We start from the raw sequence: 19750 nt of genomic DNA, 5'->3' as shown, positions 1-19750 counted from the left end.
ATGCTGATTTTTGAAAAGGATCAGTGTTCCAGGATAATTATTGATGAGGATCAGGCATCCAGGGTGATGATTATTGAGGATCAGGATATCAGTGTGATTATTGATGATGATCAGATTTCCAGGATGATTATTGATGAAAATCAAGTTTCCAGGATGATTATTGATGAGGATCATGGTTACAGGATGTTTATTTATTAGGATCAGTTTTCCGGGCTGATTATTGATGAAGTTCAGGGATCCAGGGTGAGTATTTTAGAGGAAATGTGTTCCAGGGTGATTATTTATGCGGATCAATTTTCCAGACTGTTTATTGATGACGTTAAGAGCTCCAGGTTGAATATTGATGAGGAACAGTGTTCCAGGGTGATAATTGTTGAGGATTAGTGCTGCTTTGTGATTACTGATTAGGTTCCAGTTTGATTTTTGATGAGGTTAAGGGATCCATGGTGAATATTCATTAGGATCAGGATTCCAGAATGACCCTGGATGAGGATCATGGTGGCAGGCTGATTATTGATGAGGATCAGGAATCCAGGGTAATTACTGATGAGACTCAATGTTCCATTGATTATTGATGAGGTTCTGGGTAACATGTTGATTATTGATGTGCATGAGGTTTGCAGCGTGATTACTGTTGAGGATTAGGTTTCCAGGCTGATTAATGATGAAGTTCAGTGTTTCAGTCTGATTATTGATGAGGATTATTGTTCCAGGATAATTATTGATGAGGATCAGGTTTCCATGTTGATTCTGGATGAGGATCAGCCCCTGAGGATGATTATTTTTGAGGAATAGTATTCCAGGGTGATCATTGATGAGGATCAGTATTCCAGGGTGATTATTGATGATGATCAGGATTCCAGGGTGATTATTGATGAGGTTCATGCTGCCCGGGTGATTATTGTTGAGGATCAGGATGCCATGTTTATTATGGATGAGGATCAGGATCCCAGGCTGATTATTTATGATGATCAGTGTTCCAGCGTGATTACTGTTGAGGTTTGGGATTCCAGGTTGATTAGGGATGAGGATCAGTGTTCCAGTGTGAGTTTTGATGAGGATCAGGTATCCATGTTGATTCTGGATGAGGATCAGACTCTGAGGATGATTATTGATGAGGAACAGTATTCCAGGGTGATTATTGATGAGGATCAGTATTCCTGGGTGATTATCGATGATGATCAGGCTTCCAGGGTGATTATTGATGAGGTTCACGTTGCCCAGGTGATTATTGTTGAGGATCAGACTCCGAGGATGATTATTTATGAGGAACAGTATTCCAGGGTGATTATTGATGATGGTCAGTGTTACAGGGTGAATATTGATGAAACTGAAGTTTGCATGGTGATTATTGATGAGGATCAGGGTTCCAATTTGATTACTGATGGTGTTGACGATTCCAGGGTGACCATTGACAAGACCAGGGTTCCCAGTGTGCTTTTGGAGAAGGATGTGAATTCCAGGGTGAGTATTGATATGATTCATTTTTCCAGGTTGATTATTGATGATGATCAGTGATGCAGCATTCCTTTGTGAGGTTCAGTACTCCTGGGTGATTATAGGTACATAAAAGCCAGGAGCAGTAGAAGGCCATTTGGCAGATAAGTTTTCCAGGTTGATCATTGATGAGTGCCAGGGATGCAGGATGACCCTGGATGAGGATGAAGGTGCCAGGGTGCTTTTGGATGAGGTTCAGAGTTCGAGGGTGTTTACTATTGAGCAGGGTGATTGTTGATGTTAATCGTGGCTACAGGGTGATTACTGATGTGGATCAAGTTTCCAAGGTGAATAGGGATGATGATCCGGTATCCAGGGTGATTATTGTTGAGGGTTAGGTTTTCAGCGTTACTGGGTGATTTCTGGATTGAGGATCAGGATCCCAGGGCGATTATTGGTGAGGATCAGGATCCCAGGGTGATTATTGATGAGGATCAGGATCCCAGGGCGATTATTGATGAGGATCAGGATCCCAGGGCGATTACTGATGAGGATCAGGATCCCAGGGCGATTACTGATGAGGATCAGGATCCCAGGGCGATTATTGATGAGGATCAGTATTCCTGAGTGATTAATGATGAGGATCAGTATTCCTGAGCGATTAATGATGAGGATCAGTATTCCAGTGTGAGTAGTGATGAGGATCAAAGTTCCAGGTTCATTATTGATGTGGTTTTTGATTCCATTGTAATTATTGATGTGGCTCATGTTTCCAGGGTGATTATTGATTAAGATCATTATTCCAGGGTGATTATTCATGACAATCAGTGTTCCAGGGAGATTATTGATGAGGATCTGTGTTGTGGCGTGATTACTGATGAGGTTGAGGGTTCCAGGGTGATAAATGATGAATAATCATCCTGGAACCCAGGTCTTCATGAGGATCTGGTTTCTAGGGTGATTATTGATGTGTATCAGTTTTCCATGGTGATTCTGGATGAGGTTCAGGATCTCAGGGTAATTATTTATGACGATCGGGATTCCTGGGTGATTAGGGATGAGGATCAGGGTTCCAATGTGATTATTGATGAGGTTCAGGGATCCATGGTGAATATTGATGAAGATCAGGATTCCAGAATAACCCTGGATGAGGATCATGGATGCAGGGTGATTATTGATGAGGATCATTATTCCAGGGTGATTGTCGATGATGATCAGTGTTCTAGGATGATTATTAAAGAGCATCGTGGTTCCAGGGTGATTCTGGAGCAGCATCAGAGACAGAGGGTGGTTATTTATGACGATCAGTATTCCCGGTTGATTATTGAGGATCAGTATTCCAGCGTGATTATCGTAGATGGTTAGAGTTCTACTGATAAGGATAGTGGTTCCAGGGTGATTCTGGATGAGGATCAGGGTCCCAGGGTGATTTTTGATTAAGATAAGTATTCCAGGTTGATTACTGGTGATGGTTGGGATTCCAGGGTGATTAGAGAGGAGGATCAGGGCACCAGTGCGATTTTTGATGAGGATCAGAGATCCATGGTGATCATTGATTAAGATCAGGGTTCGAGCATAATTATTGATGAGGATTAGTGTTCCAGTTTGAATATTGATGAGGATCAGTTTTCCAGTGTGTTTAGTGATGAAGTTCACGGTCCCAGTGTGATTACTGATGAGGATCATTAGTCCATGGTGATTATCAATGATGATCAGTGTTCCAGGGTGATTATTAATGAGGATCGTGATTCCAGGGTGATTCTGTATGAGGATCAGGGGCCCAGGGTCGTTATTTATGAGGATCGGTATTCCCAGTAGATTATTGTTGAGGATCAGTATTGCAGCATGATTATCGTAAATGATCAGGGTTCCAGGGTGATTGCTGATGAGGATAGTGGTTCCAGGGAGATTCTGGATGAGGATCAGGGTCCCAAGGTGATTTTTGATGATGATAAGTACTCCAGGTTGGTTACTGGTGAGTGTCAGGATTCCAAGGAGATTAGGGATGAGGATCGGACCACCGGTGTGATTTTTGATGAGGATCAGAGACCCATGGTGATTATTGATGAAGATCAGGGTTCAAGCATAATTATTGATGAGGATTAGTGTTCCAATTTGAATATTGATGAGTATCAGTGTTCCAGGGAGTTTATTGGTGAGGATCATTGTTCCAGGGTGATTTTTGAACACAGTCAGGATTCAAGGGTGATTATTGAGGAGGGTCCGGTTTCCAGGGTTAATTATTGATGAGGATCAGTGATCCAGGGTGATTATTAATGAGGAACAAGTTTGCAGGTTTGATTATTGATAAGGATCAGGTTTATAGGGTGATTATTGCTGAGGATCAATGTTGCAGCGTGATTATTGATGAGACTCAGGATTTCAGGATGATTACTGATGAAGATAACGTTTTTAGGGTGATTATTGCTGATGATGTTTTCTGGCTTATTAATGATGAGAATCAAGGTTCCATGGTGATTATTGATGAGGTTCAGTGTTCCAGGTTGATTATTGATGATGGTCAGTGTTCCAGGCTGAATATTCATGAAAATGAAGTTTGTATGATGATCATTGAGGAGGACCAGCGTTCCAATGTGATTAATGATTGTGTTGATGTTTCCAGGGTGACTATTGATGAGACCAGGGTTCCAGGGTGACTCTGGAGAATGACGTGGTTCCCAGGGTGAGTACTGATATGATTAGTTTTCCAGGTTGATCAATGATGAGTGCCAGGGATGCAGGATAACCCTGGATGAGGATGAAGTTTCCTGGGTGATTTTGGTTGTGGTTCAGAGTTCGAGGGTGTTTATTATTGAGCAGGAGTGTTCCAGGGGGATTGTTGATATTAATCGTGCTACAGGGTGATTACTGATGTGGATCAAGATTCCAAGGTGAATAGGGATGATGATGCGGTATCCAGGGTGATTATTGTTGAGGGTCAGGGTTCCATGGTGATTATTGATGAGGATCAGGGTTTCATCATTATTCTGGGTGAATTCTGGATGAGGCTCAGGTCCCAGGGTGATTATTGATGAGGCTCAGTGTTCCATGTTGATTATTAATGCAGATCAGGGTTGCAGAGTGATTATTGATGAGGATCAGATTTTGAGAGTGATTAGCGATGACGTTCAGTGTCCCAGGGTGATTATTGATGAGGATCATTATTCCAGGGTGATTATCGATGATGATCAGTGTTCCAGGGTGATTATTAATGAGGATCATGGTTCCAGGGTGATTCTGGATGAGGATCAGAGACCCAGGGTGGTTATTTATGAGGATCAGTATTCCCGTTTGATTATTGATGAGGATCAGTATTCCAGCATGATTATCATAGATGATCAGGGTTCCAGGCTGATTACTTGTGAGGGTCGGGATTTCAGGGTGATTAGGGATGAGGATCAGGGCACCAATGTGATTTTTGATGAGATTAAGAGATCCATGGTGATTATTGATGAAGATCAGGTTTTGTGCATAATTATTGATGAGGATTAGTGTTCCAGTTTGAATATTGATAAGGATCAGTGTTCCAGGGAGTTTATTGATGAGGATCATTGTTCCACGGTGATCTTTGAAGACTAGCAGGATTCCAGGGTAATTATCGATGAGGATCAGGTTTCCAGGATAATTATTGATGAGGATCAGGGATCCAGGGTGATTATTGATGAGGATCAAGTTTACAGTGTTGATTATTGATAAGGATCAGGTTTCTAGGGTGATTATTGATGAGGATCAATTTCGCAGCATGATTAATTATGAGGCTCAGTGTTTCAGGGTCATTAATGATGAAGGTAACGTCTTCAGGGTGATTATTACTGCTGATGAGGTTTCCAGTCTTATTAATGATGAAAATCAAGGTTCCATGTTGATTATTGATCAGGTTCAGTGTTCCAGGGTGGTTATTAATGATGGTCAGTGTTTCAGGCCGAATATTGATGAAAATGCAGTTTGCATGTTGATTACTGATGAGGATCAGGGTTCCAATGTGATTACAGATGGTGTTGACGTTTCCAGGGTGACTATTGACGAGAACAGTGTTCCAGGGTTATTCTGGAGAAGGATCTGGTTCCCAGGATGAGTATTGATATGATTCATTTTTCCAGGTTGATTATTGATGAAGATCAGTGATACAGGATGTTCCTTGGTGAGGTTCAATACTCCTGGGTGATTATAGGTACATAAAAACCAAGAGCTGTAGTAGGCCATTTGGCAGATATGTTTTTCAGGTTAATCAATGATGAGTGCCAGGGATGCAGGATGACCCTGGATGAGGATAAAGGTTCTAGGGTGATTTTGGATGAGGTTCAGAGTTCCAGGGTGATTATTATTGAGCAGGTGTGTTCAAGGGTGATTGTTGATGTTAATCGTGACTACAGGGTGATTACTGTTGTGGATCAAGATTCCGAGGTGAATAGGGAAGATGATCCGGTATCCAGGGTGATCTTTGTTGAGGGTCAGGGTTCCACGGTGATTATTGATGAGGATCAGTATTCCTGAGTGATTAATAATGAGGATCAAAGTTCCAGGTTGATTATTGATGTGGTTTTTGATTCCATTGTAAGTATTGATGTGGCTCAGGTTTCCAGGGTGATTATTGATTAAGATCATTATTCCAGGGTGATTATTAATGACGTTCAGTGTTCAAGGGAGATTATTGATGAGGATCTGTGTTCTGGTGTGATTACTGATGAGGTTGAGGGTTCCAGGGTGACTATTGATGAAGCCCTGGGTTTCCGGATGATTATTTATGAGGATCAGGTTTCCAGTGTGATTGTTGATGTGGATGAGGTTTCCATGGTGATTCTGGATGACTCAGGATCTCAGGGTGATTATTTATGACGATCGGGATTCCTGGTTGATTAGGGATGAGGATCAGGGTTCCATCGTTATTCTGGATGAATTCTGGATGAGGGTCAGGATCCCATGTTGATTATTGATGAGGATCAGTATTCCTGAGTGATTACTGATGAGTACAGTATTCCAATGTAAGTAGTATGAGGTTCAAAGTTCCATGTTGGTTATTAATGTGGATGAGTGTTGCAGAGTAATTATTGATGAGAATCAGGTTTCAGGAGTGATTAGTGATGACGTTCAGTGTCCCAAGCTAATTATTGATGAAGTTCAGGTTTCCAGGGTAATTATTGATGAGGATTAGTATCCCAGGGTGCTTATTGATGAGGATCAGGGATCTGGGGTGATTATTGATGAGGATCTGGTTTCCAGTGTGATTAATGATGAGATTGGCCGTTCTAGGTTGAGTAATGATGAGGACCATGATTCCAAGGTGATTCTGGAAGAGGGAGAGTGTTCCAGTATGAGTATTTATGAGAATCAGATTTCCAGAGTGATTATTGAAGTTGATTATTGTTCCAGGATGATCATTGAATACGATAAGTGTTCCAAAGTCATTGTTGGTGAGAAGCAGTGTTCCAGGATAATTTTTGATGTGGATCAAAGATCGAGGGTGATTATTGATGTGGAGAAGGTTTTTTGGTTGAATATTTATGATACACAGTTTACCAAGCTGATTATTGATGAAGTTCAGGTTTCCAATGTAATTAGTTATGATGAACACTGTTCCAGGGCGATTATTGATGAGGATCAGTTTTCCAGGGTGATTATTCATCAGGATCAGTGTTCCAGTGTGATTCCTGATGAGGTTGACCGTTCCTGGGTGACTATTGATGTGCGCCAGGATTCCAGGATGATTCTGGAGCAGGATGAGTGTTCCATGCTGAGTATTGATGAGGATCAGTGAAGCAGGATGTTCCTGGATGAGTTTCAGGACTCCTCGGTGATTATAGAAACAAAGAAACTAGGAGCAGGAGTAGGATTTTCAGCAATTGGAGACTCCTCCTCCCTTCATTTTGGTCATGGCTTATCATCAAACTCAATTGTCTGCTCGTGCTTTCTCCCCAGACACTTTGATCACTTTCCTCCCAAGATGTTTATCAAAATATTATGAATTATTGATGCAGATCTGGTTTCCAGGTTCATTATTAATGTGTGCCAGGTTTCCAGTATGACCCTGGATGAGGATCATGGTTCCAGGGTGATTCTCGATGATAATCAGGGTTGAAGGGGGTTTATTGATGAGGATCAGGTTTCCATGGTGATTACTGATGAGGATCAGTGCTGCAATGTGATTACTGATGAGGATCAGGATTCCAGGGCGATTATTGATGACGATCAGTGTTCCAGGGTGATTATTGATGAGGATCACGGCTCCAAGCTGATTATTGGTGAGTATCATTGTTCCTGGGAGATTATTTAACATGAACAGTGTTCAAGAGTGGTTATTGATGAGGATCAGTGATCCAGGTTTTTTATTGATGAGGATCAGGTTTCCATGGTGATTATTGATGAGGATCAGTTTTCCAGTGGGATTATTCATGAGGATCTGTGTTGCTGAATGATAATTGATAAGAATCAGTGTTCCAGGGTGATTACTGATGATAAAAACAAAAAAATTGTGGATGCTGGAAATCCAAAACAAAAACAGAATAACCTGGAAAAATGTCAACTCTTTTCTTCTCCGCCGATGCTGCCAGACCTACTGACTTTTTCCAGGTAATTCTGTTTTTGTTTTTGATTACTGATGATGTTGACTGATCCAGTGTGTTTATTAATAGAGATCAGGGTTCCCAGGTAATTATTAATGATGTTCAGATTTCCAGGGTGATTATTGAAACAGAGAGACCTGGAGCATGAGGCATATGGCCCTTCGAGACTCCCTTGGAGATTCATTATATTCATGGCCGATCATCCAACTCAATTTCTGCTCTGGCTTTCTCCCATTGATTAGTTTAACCCCAAGAGTGGTTTCAATTATTTATTATTGATACAGATCAGGTTTCCAGGTTGATTGTTGATGAGTGCCAGTGTTGCAGGATGACCATGAAAGAGGATCAAGTTTCCAGGGTGATTGTCGATGAGGATCAGGGCTCCAGGGTGATTACCAATGATCATCACAGCTCCAAGATGATTATTGATGAGGAACAAGGATCCAGGTTGATTATGGATGAGGAACGTGGTTCCAGAGTGATTATTGATGAGCCTCAATGCTTCCAGCGGGATTCCTGATGAGGATTATGGTTCCATCGTGATTCTGGATTAGGATCAGGATCCCAGTGTGATTGACGAGGATTAGTATTTCAGTGTGATTATTGATGAGGATCAGTTTTCCGGAATGAATAGGGATGAGGATCAGTGTTCCATGCTGATTAATGATGAGGATAAGGATTTCTGGGTCATTAATGATGAGGATCAGTGTTCCAGGGTGATTGTTGATGAGGATTAGCGATCAATGGTGATTATTGGTGAGGATAAGGTTTCCAGGGTGATTATTGATGAGAATTAGGTTTCCAGGGTGATTATGGATGAGGATCATTGTTGCAGTGTATTTGTTGATCAGGCTCAGGATTCCTAGGTTATTATTGATGAGGGCCATAGTTGCGGGTCAGGATTCCTGAGATAATATTCAGGAGGATCAGGGTTCCAGGGTGATTATTCATGAGGATTAGGGATCCAGGGTGATTATTGATGAGGATCAGAATTACAGGATTATTACTGAAGAGGATAGGATTCCAGAATGATCCTGCAATAGGATTATTGTGCCAGGGTGATTACTGATGAAGATCGGTTTTCCAGCGTGATTATTGATGAGGCTCAGTTTTCCAGGTGACTATTAATGCGCAACTGGGTTCCAGGGTGATTAATGATGAGGATCAGGTTTCCAGGCTGATTTTTGATGAAGATCAGAGTTCCAGGGTGATTATTGTTGAGTATCATGTTTCCAGGGTGATTATTGATGGTGACCTGTTTTCCAGGCTGACTGTTGATGTGGTTCAGGGTTCCAGGCAGTTTATTCATGAGGATCAGTATTCCAAGTTGATTATTGATGATCATCAGGGTTCCAGGGTGAGTATTGATGAGGGCCGTGGTTCCATGGTTATTATTGATGAGGATCAGTGTTCAAAGGGTGATTATTGATGAGGTTCATGCTGCTGGGGTAATTAATGTTGAGGATCAGGATGCCATGTTTATTATGGATGAGGATCAGGATTCCAGGGTGATTAATGATTAAGATCAGTGCTCCAGGGTAATTATTGATGATGTTCAGGCTTTCTTGTTGATTATTGATGCGGATGAGATTTGCAATGTGATTATTGATGAGGATCAGTTTTCCAGGCTGATTAGTGATGAAGTTCAGTATTCCAGGCTGATTACTGATGAGGATCAGTTTTCCAGGCTGATTATTAATTAAGATCAATGTTCCAGGGTGATTATTGATGATGTTCAAGCTTCCTTGTTGATTATTGATGAGGATGAGGTTTGAAAAGTGATTATTGATGAGGATCAGTTTTCCAGGCTGATTAGCGATGAACATCAGTGTTCCAGGATGATTATTGATGAGGATCAGGTTCCCAGGCTGATTAGTAATGAAGTTCAGTTTTCCATGGTGATTAATGTTGAGGAAAAGTGTTCAAGGGTGGTTATTGATGAGGATCAGTGCTCCAGGGCAATTATTGATGAGGATTAGTGTTCTGGGGTGATTATTGATGTGGATGAGAATTGCAGAGTGATTATTGATGAGGATCAGGTTTCCAGTCTGATTGGGGATGAAGGTCAGGGTTCCAGGGTGATTATTGATGAGGATCGGTGTTCAAGGATGATTTTTGATGATTATCTGGCATCCATGGTGAATATTGATGAGGATCAGGATTCCAGAATGACCCTGCATGAGGATCATGGATGCAGGGTCATTGTTGATGAGGATCAGGGTTCCAGGGTGATTATTGATGACGCTCAGCGTTCCATGTTGATTATTAATGTGGATGAGTGTTGCAGAGTAATTATTGATGAGAATCAGGTTTCAAGAGTGATTAGTGATGAAGTTCAAGGTCCCAAGATAATTATTGATGGAGTTCAGGTATCCAGGCTAATTATTGATGAGGATTAGTGTTCCAGGGTGATTATTGATGAGGATCAGGGTTCTGGGGTGATTATTCATGAGGATCTGGTTTCCAGTGTGATTAATGATGAGATTGGCCGTTCTAGGGTGAGTAATGATGAGGACCATGATTCCAGGGTGATTCTGGAAGAGGAAGAGTGTTTCAGGATGAGTATTTGAGAATCAGATTTCCAGAGTGATTATTGAAGATGATAATTATTCCAGGATGATCATTGAATATGATAAGTGTTCCAAAGTGATTTTTGATGAAAAGCAGTGTTCCAGGATATTTTTTGATAAGGATCAAAGGTCGAGGGTGATTATTGATGAGGATAAGTTTTCCTGGGTGAATATTTATGAGGCACAGCTTACCAGGCTGATTATTGATGAAGTTCAGGTTTCCAGGGTAATTACTGATGAGGAACAGTGTTCCAGGGCGATTATTGATGAGGATCATTGTTGCAGTGTGTTTATTGATCAGGCTCAGGATTCCTAGGTTATTATTTATGAGGGCCATAGTTGCGGGTCAGGATTCCTGAGATAATATTCAGCAGGTTCAGGGTTCCAGGCTGATTATTCATGATGATCCGTGTTTCAGGTTGATTATTGATGATCATCAGGGTTCCAGGGTGAGTATTGATGAGGGCCGTGGTTCCATGGTTATTATTGATGAGGATCAGTGTTCAAAGATTGATTATTGATGTGGATCAGTGTTCCTGGGTGGTTATTGTTGAGTACCAGTTTTCCAGGGTGATTATTGATCAGAATCAATATTCCTGGCTGATCATTGATGAAACTCAAGGTTCCAGAGTGATTATTGATGAGGATCAGTGTTCCAGGTTGATTATTGATGAGGATCAGTGTTCCTGGGTAGTTATTGTTGAGGAGTAGTTTTCCAGTGTGATTATTGATGCACATCAGTGTTGCTCTGTGATTACTAATTAGTTTGAGGGTTCCAGGGTCACTATTGATGAGGACCAGTTTTCTAGGGCGATTGTGGAGCAGGATGATTTTTGAAGGGTTAGTATTAATGAGAATCAGGTTTCCTGGGTGATTACTAAAGAGGATCAGTGATGCAGTTTGTTCCTGAATGAGCTTCAGTTATCATGGGTGATTATAGAAACATAAGAGACATAGAAACCGGGAGCAGGATAAAGCCACTCGGCCCTAGGAGGCTCCTCTGCCATTCATTTGATGGCTGATCATCCAACTCAATTGCATGCCCCTGCTCTCTCAAATTACCCATTCATTCCTTTCCCCGCAAGAGCTATATCTAACTACTATTAATTATTGATGCGGATCCGGATTCCAGGTTGATTATTGATGAGTGCCAGTATTGCAGGATAACACTGGATGAGGATCAAGGTTCCAGGGAAATTCTCAACGAAGATCATGGTTCCATGGTGATTATTAATGTGGATCAGTATTCCAGGGGGATTATTGATGATGATCAGGGTTCCAGGGTGATTATTTGTGGGGAGCACATTTTCAGGGTGATTATCGATGAGGTTCATGCTACCGGGGTGATTGTTGTTGAGAATCAGGATGCCATGTTTATTATGGATGAGGATTAGTATCCCAGGGTGATTATTTATGATGATCAGTGTTCCAGGGTGAATACTGATGAGGTTCGGGACACCAGGTTGATTAAGGATGAGGATCAGTGTTCCACTGTGATTTATGATGAGGATCAGGGATCCATGGTGAATATTGACGAGGATCAGGATTCCAGGGTGATTAATGATTAAGATCAGTGTTCCAGGGTGATTATTGATGATGTTCAGGCTTTCTTGTTGTTTATTGATGCGGATGAGGTTTGCAATGTGATTATTGATGAGGATAAGTTTTCCAGGCTGATTAGTGATGAGGTTCAGTGTTCCAGGCTGATTAATGATGAGGATCAGTTTTCCAGGCTGATTAGCGATGGACATCAGTGTTCCAGGGTGATTATTGGTGAGGATCAGTGTTCAAGAATCATTTTTGATGAAGATCAGGCATGCATGGTGAATATTGATGAGGATCAGGATTCCAGAATGACCCTGGATGAGGATCATGGATCCAGGGTGATTTTGGAGGATTATCTGGCATCCATGGTGAATATTGATGAGGATCAGGATTCCAGAATGACCCTGGATGAGGATCATGGATGCAGGGTGATTGTTGATGAGGATCAGCGTTCCAGGTTGATTATTGATGAGGCTTAGGGTTCTGGGGTGATTATTGATGAGGATCTGGTTTCCAGTGTGATTAATGATGAGATTGGCCATTCTAGGGTGAGTAATGATGAGGACCATGATTCCAGGGTGATTCTGGAAGAGGAATAGTGTTCCAGTATGAGTATGTATGAGAAGCAGATTTCCAGAGTGATTATTGAAGATGATAATTGTTCCAGGATGATCATTGAATACGATAAGTGTTCCAAAGTGATTGTTGATGAGAAGCAGTGTTCCAGGATATTTTTTGATGAGGATCAAAGATCGAGGGTGATTATTGATGAGGATAAGTTTTCCTGGGTGAAAATTTATGAGGCACAGCTTACCAGGCTGATTATTGATGAAGTTCAGGTTTCTAGGGTAATTATTGATGAGGAACAGTGTTCCAGGGCGATTATTGATGAGGATCAGTTTTCCAGAGTGATTATTGATGAGGATCAGTGTTCCAGTGTGATTACTGATGAGGTTGACCGTTCCAGGGTGACTATTGATGTGCGCCATGATTCCAGGGTGATTCTGGAGGAGGATGAGTGTTCCACGCTAAGTATTGATGAGAATCAGTGATGCAGGATGTTCCTGGATGAGTTTCAGGACTCCTTGATGATTATAAAAACATAGAGACTAGGAGCAGGAGTAGGCTTTTCAACACTTGGAGACTCCTCCTCCCTTAATTTTGATCATGGCCTCATCATCAAACTCAATTGCCTGCCCATGCTTTCTCCCCAGACACTTTGATCACTTTCCTCCCAAGTTGATTATCAAAATATTATGAATTATTAATGCAGTTCTGGTTTCCAGGTTCATTATTGATGAGTGTGAGGTTTCCAGTATGACCCTGGATGAGGATTATGGTTCCAGGGTGATTCTCGATGATGATCAGGGTTGAAGGGGGTTTATTGATGAGGATCAGGGTTCTATGGTGATTATTGATGAGGATCAGTGTTCCGGGGTGATTATTGATGAGGATCAGCTTTCCAGGCTGATTACCAAGGAACATCAGTGTTCCAGGATGATTATTGATGAGCATCAGGTTCCCAGGCTGATTAGTGATGAAGTTCCGTTTTCCAGGGTGATTGCTGTTGAGGAACAGTGTTCAAGGGTGGTTATTGATGAGGATCAGGTTTCCAGTCTGATTAGGGATGAAGTTCAGGGTTCCAGGATGATTATTGATGAGGATCAGTGTTCAAGGATGATTTTTGATGAGGATCAGGTATGCATGGTGAATATTGATGAGATTCAGGATTCCAGAATGACCCTGGATGATGATCATGGATCCAGGGTGATTATTGATGAGGATCAGAGTTCAAGGGTGATTTTTGATGATTATCTGGCATTCATGGTGATTATTGTTGAGGATCAGGATTCCAGAATGACCCTGGATGAGGATCATTGTTCCAGGGTGATTCCCGATGATTATCAGGGTTGAAGGGGGTTTATTGATGAGGATTAGGGTTCCATGGTGATTATTGATGAGGATCAGTGTTCTGGGGTGATTATTGATGAGGATCAGGATTCCAGGATGATTATTGATGAGGATCACGGCTCCAAGCTGTTTATTGTTGAGTATCATTGTTCCTGGGAGATTATTTAACATGAGCAGTGTTCCAGAGTGATTATGGATGACGATTAGTGATCCAGGGTTTTTATTGATGAGGATCAGGGTTCTATGGTGATTATTGATGAGGATCTGTGTTGCTTTGTGATAATTGATAAGAATCAGTGTTCCGGGGTGATTACTGATGATAAAAAACAAAAAAACTGCGGATGCATCTGTATTCCACGGTGATTATCGATGATGAACAGGGTTCCAGGGCGATTATTGATGAGGATCATGATTCCTGGGTGATTATTGATGAGTATCATGCTGCCAGGGTGATTATTGTCGAGGATCAGTTTTCCATGGTGATTCTGGATGAGGATCAGTATCCCAGGGTGATTATTTATGAGGATCACTATTTCGGGGTTATTATTGATGAGCATTGGGATTCCAGGATAATTAGGGATAAGGATCAGGGTTCCAGTGTGATTTTTGATGAGGATCAGGGATCCATGATTATTATTGATGAGGGTCAGGATTCCCTAATGACGCTGGATGAGGATCATGGAAGCAGGGTGATTATTGATGAGGCTCAGAATTCCAGGGTGATTATTAATGCACCCCAGGATTCCAGGGAAATCAATGATGAGGATCAGGTTTCCAGGCAGAATATTGATGAAGATTAGTGTTCCAGGGTGATTATTGTTGAGGATCAGGGTTCCAGCGTGATTATTCATGAGGATCAGGGTTACAGTATTATTATTGAAAAGAATCAGGATTCCAGAATGATCCTGAATGAACATCATTGTTCCAGTGTGATTATTGATGAGGATGAACTTTCCACGGTAATTATTGATGAGGCTTATTTTTCCAGGATGATTATTAATGCACCTCAGCATTCCAGGGTGATTAAGGATGAGAACCAGCTTTCCAGGCTGAATATTGATGAAGTTCATTTTTCCAGGTTGATTATTGTTGGGGATCAGGGTTCCAGGGTGATTATTGATGATGATCAGTGTTCCAGGTAGATTGTTGATGAGGATCATCGTTCCAGGCTGATTACTCATGGGGATCAATATTCCAGGGTGATTATTGATGATGACCAGGGTTCCAGGGTGATTATTGATGAGGGTCGTGGTTCCAGGTTTATTATTGATGAGGATCAGGGTTCCAAGGTGGTTATTGACGAAGATCAGTGTTCCGGGGAGATTATTGATCAGGATCAGTATTCCTGGCTGATTATTGATGAAAACCAGGGTTCCAGGGTGTTTATTCATGAGGATAAGGGTCCCAGGGTGATTACTGATGAGGATCAGTTTTCCTGGGTGAAAATTGACGAGGATCAGTGTTGCTTTGTGATTAATGATTAGGTTGAAGATTATAGAAACATAGAATCCGGGTGTAAGTGTAGGCCTTTCGGCCCTTCCAGTGTCCTCCACGATGGCTGATCATCCAACTCAATTGCATGCCCCCGGTTTCCCCCCATACCCTTTCCCTGCAAGAGCTATATCTAACTATTATTAATTATTGATGTGGATGAGGATTGCAGGTTGATTATTGATGAGTGCCAGTGTTGAAGGATGACACTGGATGAGGATCAAGGTTTCAGGGTAATTCTTGATGAGGATCAGGGTTCCAGGGTGATTATTGATGAGCATCGGGGTTCCAGGTTGATTATTGATGAGGATCAGTATTCCAGGGTGATTATCAATGATGACCAGTGTTCCAGGGTAATTATTGATGAGGATCTTGGTTCCAGGGTGCTTATTGATCAGGAACGTGCTTCCAGGGTTATTATTGATGAGGATGATGTTTCCATGGTGAATCTGGATGAGAATCAGGATCCCAGGGTGATTGTTTATGAGGATCAGTATTCCAGGCTGATTAATGATGAGGATCAATGTTCCACGGTGATTATGGATGAGGCTCATGGTTCCATGTTGATTATTGATGCGGATCAGGTTTGCAGTGATTATTCATGAGGATCAGGTTTCCAGTTTAAGTATTAATGAGGTTCAGATTTCCAGGGTGATTATTGATGAGGCTTAGGGTTCCAGGGTTATTATTGATGAAGATCAGATTTCCAAGTTGATTATTGTTGATGATCAAGTTTCTAGGCTTATTAATGATGAAAATCAAGGTTCCATGGTAATTATTAATGAGGATCAGTTTTCCAGGGTGATTATTATTGATGGTCAGTTTTCCTGGCTGAATATTGATGATGATCTGGGTTCCAGTGTGATCACTGATGATGGTGACATCTCAAGGGTGACTATTGAAGAGACCGGTGTTCCAGACTGTTTTTGGAGAAGGATGTTGTTTCCAGGGTGAGTATTGACATGATTCATTTTTCCAGGTTGATTATTGATGAGGAACATTGATGCAGGGTGTTCCTGGGTGAGGTTCAGTACTCCTGGGTGATTATAGAAACATAGAAACCAGGAGCAGGAGGAGGCCATTCGGCCCTTTGAGACTCCTCCCCCGTTGAACATGGTCATGGCCTAACATCTAACTCTTCGCTTTCTCCACATACCCATTGATCCTTTTCCTCTCAAGCGCGATATAAAACTCTGATTAAGTATTGAGGCAGATAAGGATGTCAGGTTGGCGATTGATGAGTGCCAGGGTTGCAGGATGACCCTAGATGAGAATCAAGGTTGCAGGGTTATTCTGGGTGAGGTTCAGAGTTCAAGGGTTATTATTGATGAGAATCAGTGTTCCAGGGTGATTGTTAATGATGATCATGGCTCCTGGGTGATTACTGATGTGGATCAGGGTTCCATCGTGATTCTGGATGAGGATCAGGATGCCAGTGTGATTACTGAATACGATCCGTATTCCAGGGTGATTATTGATGAGGATCAGTGTTCCAGCGAGATTAATGATTAGGGTCTGGGGTCTAGTGTGATTATTGATGAGGTTGAGCGTTCCAGGTTGACCATTGATGAGGACCAGGGTTCAAGGTGATTCCCCGATGTGGATCAGGTTTCTAGGGTGATTATTGATGAGGATCGTGGGTTACGGGGTGATTATTGAGGAGGATCAGGTTTCCAGGGTGATTATTGATGAGGATTAGGTTTTGCGGGGGGAGATTATTGATGAGGATCGTTGTTGCAGTGTGATTATTGATGAGGCTCAGGGTTCCAGGGTTATTATTGATGAGGAACATTGTTCCAGGTGATGATTGAAGACGATCAGGTTTCTGAGATATTACTGATGAGGATCAGTTTTCCATTGTGATTATTCATGAGGTTCATTGTTCCAGAGTGATTATTGATGAGGCTCAGCTTTCCAGGTTGATTATTAATGCACATCAGGATTCCAGGGTCACTATTGATGAGGCCCAGTTTTCTAGGGTGATTGTAGAGCAGGATGATTTTTCCAGGGTGAGTATTAATGAGAATCAGGTTTCTTGGGTGATTATTGATGAGGATCAGTAATGTAGGTTGTTCCTGAATGAGCTTCAGTACTCCTGGTTGATTATAGAGACATAGAGACAGAGAAACTGGGAGCAGGAATAGGCCATTCAGCCCTTGGAAACTCCTCTGCCATTCATTTGATGGCTGATCATCCAACTCAAATACATGCCCTTGCTTTCTCCCCAAACACTTTCATCCCTTTCCCCGCAAGAGCTATATCTAATTGTTAATAATTATTGATGCAGATCAGGAATCCAAGTTGAGTATTGCTGAGGGGCAGTGTTGCCGGATGACACTGGATGAGGATCAAGGTTGCATGGCAATTCTCGATGAGGATCAGGGTTCCAGGGTGATTATTGGTGAGGATCAGTATTCTAGGGTGATTATCGATGATGATCAGGGTTCCAGTGTGATTATTAAGGAGGATCAGTGTTCCAGGGTTGATTATTGATGAGGCTCATATTGCCAGGGTGATTATTAATGCGCCTCGGCGTTCAAGGGTAATTAAGGATGAGGATCAGTTTTCCAGGCTGAATATTGATGAAGATGATTTTTCCAGGTTGATCATTGTTGAGGATCAGAGTTCCAGGCTGATTATTGATGATGATCAGTGTTCCAGGTAGATTGTTGATGAGGATCATTGTTCCAGGCTGATTAATCATGGGGATCAGTATTCCAGGGTGATTATTGATGATGACCAGGGTCCCAGGGTGATTATTGTTGAGGGTCGTTGTTCCAGGTTTATTATTGATGAGGATCAGAGTTGTAGGGTGATTATTGTTGATGGTCAGTATTCCAGGGTGAATGTTGATGATTGTCTGGGTTCCAGTGTGATTACTGATGATGTTGACGTCTCAAGGGTGACTATTGAAGAGACCAGTGTTCCAGAGTGTTATTGGAGAAGGATGTTGTTTCCAGGGTGAGTGTTGATATGATTCATTTTTCCAGGTTGATTATTGATGAGTATCAGTGGTGCAGCATGTTCCTGAGGGAGGCTCTTACTCCTGGGTGATTATAGAAACATAGAAACCAGGAGCAGGAGGAGGCCATTCGGCCCTTTGAGACTCCTCCCCCTTGTATATGATCACGGCCTAACATCCAACTCAATTGCTTGCTTCGCTTTCTCCACATACCCCTTGATCCCTTTCCTCTCAAGAGCACTATAAAGCTCTGATTAATTATTGAGGTGGATAAGGATGTCAGGTTGATGATTGATGAGTGCCAGGGTTGCAGGATGACCCTAGATGAGAATCAAGGTTGCAGGGTTATTCCGGGTGAGGTTTAGAGTTCCATGGTGATTATTGATGAGAATCAGTGTTCCAGGGTGATTGTTGATGATGATCGTGGCTCCAGGGTGATTACTGATGTGGATCAGGGTTCCATCGTGATTCTGGATGAGGATCAGGATGCCAGTGTGATTATTGATGATGATCCATATTCCAGGGTGATTATTGTTAAGGATTACGATTCCAGGGTGAATAGGGATGATAATCCAGGATCCAGGGTGATTATTTTTGAGGGTCATGTATCCATGTTGATTATTGATGAGGATCAGAGTTCCAGAGTGATTCAGGATGAGGATCAGGATCCCAGGGTGATTATTGATGAGGATCAGTATTCCTGAGTGATTATTGATAAGGATCATTATTCCAGGGTGAATAGTGATGAGGATCAATGTGACAGTTTGATTATTGATGAGGTGCAGGATTCCATGATGCTTATTGATGACGAACAGTGTTCCAGGGTGCTATCCAGGGTGATTATTGATGTCGATCAGTATTCCAAGGTGATTATTGATGAGGGTCAGTGTTCCAGGGAGATTATTGATGAGGATCTGTCGTCCGGTGTGAATACTCTTGATGTTGAGGTTTCCAGGTTAACTATTGATGAAGATCAGTCTTCCAGGGTGATTACTGATGTGGATCAGGTTTGCAGGGTGATTATTGATGAGGATCGGTTTTCCAGGGTGGTTATTGATGAGGATCAGGGATCCAGGGTGATTATTGTTGAGGCTCAGCTTCTATGTTGATTATGGGTGCTAATCAGGTTTGCAAGTTGAGGATCAGGTTTCCAGGTGGATTATTGATGAAGTTGACGATTCCATGGTGAATATTGAAGAGACCAGGATTTCAGGGTGATTCTGGAGAAGGATGTTGTTTCCAGTGTGAGTATTGATATGATTCATTTTTTCTGG

This window comes from Carcharodon carcharias, chromosome 9, assembly GCF_017639515.1.
Source record: "Carcharodon carcharias isolate sCarCar2 chromosome 9, sCarCar2.pri, whole genome shotgun sequence".
Taxonomy (NCBI): Eukaryota; Metazoa; Chordata; class Chondrichthyes; order Lamniformes; family Lamnidae; genus Carcharodon; species Carcharodon carcharias.
Note: the sequence above shows the minus strand (reverse complement) of the source record.